The 6,201-nt window shown below is 37.3% G+C and overlaps 1 non-coding gene across 1 annotated transcript; it reads left to right on the top strand.

Moving 5' to 3' along the window:
• Positions 1-4,295: 4,295 nt before the first annotated feature.
• LOC122752305 lies at positions 4,296-4,401 on the top strand. The gene has a single exon (XR_006356072.1). It is a non-coding gene; the product is annotated as a U6 spliceosomal RNA (small nuclear RNA).
• The last annotated feature ends 1,800 nt before the right edge of the window (positions 4,402-6,201 follow it).

Raw genomic sequence — 6,201 nt, 5'->3', positions numbered from 1 at the left:
CACATGAATATAAATATATATCCTCAAAAAGGAGGAGTTATCTGTGTTTTTTTCTAAAATAATTACATCAATATCTAGGGGAAATGAATCATGAGATTTTTAAAATAAAATAAAATTTCTGGAAGAAAGAATTAGAAGGAAAGCTTAGAGGAAAAAATGATATTACCCTTTATTCCTTAATCTTAAAAAAGATTCTGTGAAACCTAGAATAGACCAAACAGAAATAAATTACTCCATAAGACAGCAAGAAACATTGGAATCAAATCCAAAAATTGTAAGACATTAGGAAAAAAAGTAAGATATCTGATAGCAAAAAAGCTGAACTAGAAAACAGTTCAAGGAAAGATGATTTTAAAATTATTGATCTCCTTAAAAATGATGATATTTTTAATAACAGCCTGGATATTACATTTCAAGAAATCATAAACAAAAACTGCTTAGATATATGGTGGAGGAAAAAATAAAAATGAACATAGAAGAATCCACCAATCACTTCCTGAAAGAAATCTAAAAGGAGAAACACCAAAAAATCACTGCCAAAATCCAGCGCTTCTATGTAAAAGAAAAAATATTTCAAGCATCCAGAAAGAAGCTATTTAACATCACAATGAGGATCCCATAAAACCCATTAACTTCTGCTATAAATGAGAAGAGATTGTGGAATATGATATTCTGAAAGGCAAAAGGGATAAATTTACACCCATGAATGATTTACCCCAAAAAAGTCAAGTATAATCCAAAAAAATTGAATTTTTAATAGGATAAATAACTTTCAAATATATCTGATGAAAAGAACAAAGCTTGGGGCAGCTAGGTGCCATAGTGGATAAAGCACTGGCCCTAAATTCAGGAGGACCTGAGTTCAAATCTGGCCTCATACAATTGACACTTACTAGCTGTGTGACCTTGAGCAAATCATTTAACCCTCATTGCCCCTCCAAAAAAAATTTTTTTTAATTAGAAAAAAAAAGAGTTGCCTTAGGAAAAAGTTCTCTACAACAAAATCACGGCTGTAGACAAAGAAAAACTTTAAAACTCTGATCAATGTAATAACCAGTCATACCTATGATGAATATACCTATAATGAAGCAGCTGACTCATTTGCTAACAAAGAAGTGATGGCTTCAAGGTACAGAAAGAAACACATTTTTTGGACATGGTCTTTGGATTTGTCTTCTTCAATTATACTTATTTAAATTATATTATATTATAAAGGTTGTTTTATCTTTCTCTCAGCTTAGTGATAAGGGGCATTAAAAGATTTTCTAAAATACATAAAAGAGAACAAAAGAAGTTAAGAAAGAAGCAGAAACAAGTGGAATAGTTTTGAAAGTTAACAGATGGAATTTATCATATATGTAACAAGCCTTTGGCATATGCTCAGATTACTTAAAATAGAAGCACCATGTAGAAGTCAAGGACCTACTTCTGAGAGAAGAAATCTGTGTTGTCCTACTATGTGGGAGGAACAGCCTCTTTCCATTGGTTGCATAGCTGGAAATCCTTGAATCTTTAATCTGTCACAAGAAACAGTAGTTCCTGATTTCTGGTAGTGTCCATGGGTGAGGGCCTTCTGCATCCACATCACAGACACCATCAAGTAAATTGGAAAGGGAAGTGACACTTTAGACATTTAGGCCCTGTTGCTCCAATAAATGACCTTTAAGTTTGGGTCTGATTTGTTTGGCCCTTTCAGTTCTAGGTACAGAGGATAAAATCCCCAAAGCTGGGAGTTCAAACCAAGAGCACTTTGGGGCCAGGATTCCAAGCCAGTTGTTACAGCTAGCCCAGCAGGGAAACCTTGAGAAGCCACTGAACTGGGAAGCAAAACCAGAGGGGTTGAAATATGGTGAGATGAATGCTATATTGAGCTGATCTCACTGGGAGAATGATGGTATTTTTTAACTTACTGTAACTTTGATATAAATATTTCTTTTTTAAAAAATTTAAATATTTCTTTGCAAAAGTTAATCTGAGGGGCAGCTAGGTGGTGCAGTGGATAGAGCACCAGTCCTGGAGTCAGGAGGACCTGAATTCAAATCCTGCCTCAGACACTTGATACTTACTAGCTGTATGACCCTGGGCAAGTCACTTAACCCCAATTGCCTCACCAGAAAAAAAGGTTAATCTAACTGTTAAGTGGTTAAATAGAACTGGGGTGTTTGATCTTCTAAAATTGGGGGGGAATGTAATAAATGAGGGCTTGAGTCAACAGAGACTAGACACCCTACATCCACCAAGGGTAGCAGAAAACCTTGGGTAAGAGATGGAAATGTGGCCTTCTGGCAATGTGTGGGGGACAATAGGAACTTAGTTATTACTGTTACATGTTTTTTAAAACAAGTGGTATGCAACAAGGATTCAGTCTTTCATATACAATCTTTTTTTGTGGCCTTCTAACAATACTAAATATGTTTCCCTTGTACATGAATATGGCCCATCCCACAATCACTCACAAATGCTAACAGCATCAATTTGTCTAGCACTGAATAAACATTTAGAAGAACTTAAACAATGATTTGGGCAGTGCTCCTTTAAAATGGCTCCTGGTTGGGGGCAGCTAGGTGGTGCAGTGGATTAAGCACTGGCCCTGGATTCAGGAGGACCTGAGTTCAAATGTGGCCTCAGACACTTGACACTTACTAGCTGTGTGATCTTGGGCAAGTCACTTAACCCTCATTGCCCTGCAAAAAAAAAAAAATGGCTCCTGGTGGTTATACTTTAGATCCAACTATGCCATCATCACTCAAAACATTTTTGGAACTCCATTTTTGGATTTGCCTCCAGTATTCTTTTGAATATCCTCCATGGTGACTAAACTTCATCTTTTGAGGCTGGATTTGTTCACTGAGACAAACAACAATCATTTTGTGAAAAGTCTACCAGGAAAAATTAAGCTGGATAATGATATTTTCGTTGAAAAATAGGAAATAACTATAAAGAAGTAAAACTGATATTTGTATGGCCTACAAATTAGCTATGAAGGCTCCAAAAGAACATCCTAGGAATGCTGTGGGGAAATAATGGCATCATTGGGACATATGTTCAGTCTCCCAAGGTGACAGCTCAAAAGACCCATGTCCTCTTGGAAGTATAAGTTCTATAAGGTTGGTGAAAATTTAGTCCCATCATTCTATAATGAGACATGATTCCTGCCCCTAATGAGCTTACAAAGCTAATGCACATAAAACATACAGGCATACTTGTATTCTATGGAGTTTATTAGGCACAATCATCGAGAAAAAGGTGAGGTTTATGTGGGTAAGGTGCAGTAGTTGGTAAAGGCTTGATAAATGAAGGAGGGCTTCACCTATCCTTTGAAAGGGTTCTAGAGTTTGGATAAGTGAAGGGAAAGAAGGGTGGCATTCTAAGAAAGGCCAATATGAGCAAAGACAGAAAGGCAGTAGATAATCATGGCATTTGTAGGAGAAAAAGAAGAGACTTACCTGATACAAAAGTAACAGACACTAGAAAGTTATAGAGAAATACAATTAGATAGGAGGAAAAGTATTAGATTATCATGATCTTGGGGCAGCTAGGTGGTGCAGTGGATACAGCACCGGCCCTGGAGTCAGGAGTACCTGAGTTCAAATCTGGCCTGAGACACTTAACACTTACTAGCTGTGTGACCCTGGGCAAGTCACTTAACCCCAATTACCTCACTAAAAAAAAAAAAAAAAGATTATCATGATCTTGAAATTCATGCAGAGGGGATTAGAGGTAATACAGGAAGCAATAGGGAGCCACTGAGGTGCTAGAGTTTTCTGATGCCTGTGTTTTAGAGGGATTATTCTGGCAACGGTATGTAAAATGGATTAGAGAAGGGGAGTCCATGGGAAGGGGTTTTAATGGCATGGTATCCATAGAGCATAAACTATAAATTTGTTTTCCAGTAGGTTGAGTTTGTATCCTTGCTTTTCTAATCCCCTTTATTACTAATAGCAGGTTATAATCATGGAACAGAGCAAAACTAATTGACCTGTAACTTTTGCTGCATTACTAAGTAAGCACTATGCCATTTGATTATGCCTATGATAGAGCCCTCCACATTACTAATTTAAGGATTGCTAAATAGTTCATATTAGCTTCACAGTAACCTATACCAATTATCCTCCACTCAGGAGACCCATTCTGGATACCCATGCAGATGTCACATTGTTTTCAAGGGAACATCTTGGTTTCTTGAAACTTCAGGGAAGCTGCAGGGAAAACTGGACAGTGAGGCAGGATGTCTCAGTTCTATTCTTAGCTCTGCCACCAACTGACCTAACAACCTTGGGCAAATGACTTAATCTGTTTGCTTAGGAAACTCTTCTGTTAAAGTCAGCACAATACAGGGAAGATTACCATGGGCCCTGCAAAAAGAATGGTATGTGAATTCATGAAATACTCCATATTTTTTTTTTTTTAGTGAGGCAATTGGGGTTAAGTGACTTGCCCAGGGTCACACAGCTCCATATTTTTTAATAATAAAATAGTATGGGGCAGCTAGGTGGCACAGTGGATAAAGCTCTGACCCTGGATTCAGGAGGACCTGAGTTCAAATCCGGCATCAGACACTTAACATTTAATAGCTGCGTGACCCTGGGCAAGTCGTTTAACCCCCATGAAAAAATAATAATAATAATAAATAGTATTTAATTTAAGTAAAAAAGAAAAGACAATGACAGTCTTTCTGAACCTCTATTTCCTTTTCTGAAAAACTATGGGGTTAGATTCAACTACTCAATGATCACTAATTTCTAACATTTAATTATCTATGGATCCACATTTATGGTTATCCTGAGCACTTAAAGGATATACAGACTTCACATAGAACATGTAGGGGGAAAAAAACAACTAAGCATAGTACATTGCAACGAGTAAGCACGTTGTTAAACTGACTTGAATAAACAGTGAAATTTGAATAAACTGATAAAACATCTGATTATGGTCACAGAATCTGGAAATCAAATTCAAATATTTATCAAATAACTTTAAACCAATTTGTTCAATTTGGTCAGTGTGACAATTCATAAGGTATCAACCAAATACAAAGTCAGTATGAAAGAGGAAGAGGGAGAAAGGAAGAGACAAGGACAAATCTGACTCCAAATATATCCCCTCTCTCTCTCTGTCTCTGTCTGTCTCTGTCTTTGTCTCTCTCCCTCTGTGTGTGTGTGTGTGTGTGTGTGTGTGTGTGTGTGTGTGCGCGCGCGCGCGTGTCAGGGGTCACCCATGGGTTCAAATTCTCACTCTTTCATTTAAATCCTTGTATAACTAGGCAAGTCACTTAACACCTCCAAGCCTCAGTTTCCTCATCTGTAGAATAAGGGGATTTGGACTACATAACCTGTAATGTCCCTTCTAGTTCTAAATCTATGATTCTTTTTTTTTAAGTTTTTGAGGAGATCTAGTTCTCACTTTGAGTTTAAAGCTGCTCTTCTAAATTCAGCAACTACATCTCAATAAACATAAAACAAACACTTTTAGAGAAAGATTATCTCTGTCACAGATGAAAAGGCCCTTTTTCTGTCTCACTACAATTCATTCACTAGTTTATGGGCCTAGCATCATCCAAGGAATATAATAAATTTGCAGGGCAAGCCTGACTGATAGCTTTGGAATTTAAAGCTCTGACTTAGTTGACAAATAAGAAAAATCACAGTAACTGGACCATATTCCTATGATCATAGAGTAGTAGATACTGAAGACCAAAAGACTTCTTCCATAAAATTGTTGAATGCTCAAACTTTTCACTTTTGACATATGCCTCTTCTTTGGATTAAACAGGGCCTGTCTCTTCTATGCTTTTTCTATTTCCTGACTTAAACTGCCTCCCATTTTTGATCTCTTCTATCCTTCATTTTCTACCAATTCTTTCACAAATGAGGTATCCCAACCAAAGGGAAATAGACTACAGAATCACCACATTTGTCTGCCGCATATTTTAAATATCATGGTCTATGGAGCAGATATGCTTGACATGCAAGTAAATTGCCTTCTAGGTAGAGCAATACAAATACAATGCCCTCAAGGAGGTGGTTTTTGACATGAAGGGCTGCAGTTTGACAGCCAGCATTTTTGTTTAGAAGGGAAGGGTCAGTGTCATTAGCTCTGAGAACCACAGTGAGGATAAAGTAACAAAGACAGTGCTAAAGAGTTGGACTTCTTAGAGAAGGCCTTGATGATGGAACCCTCCTGTTTCTCTGTGGCTAAGGT

Source organism: Dromiciops gliroides, chromosome 3, assembly GCF_019393635.1.
Source record: "Dromiciops gliroides isolate mDroGli1 chromosome 3, mDroGli1.pri, whole genome shotgun sequence".
NCBI classification, from domain to species: Eukaryota; Metazoa; Chordata; class Mammalia; order Microbiotheria; family Microbiotheriidae; genus Dromiciops; species Dromiciops gliroides.
The sequence above is the reverse complement of the archived record's forward strand: the minus strand, read 5'-3'. Positions and strand labels throughout refer to the sequence as shown.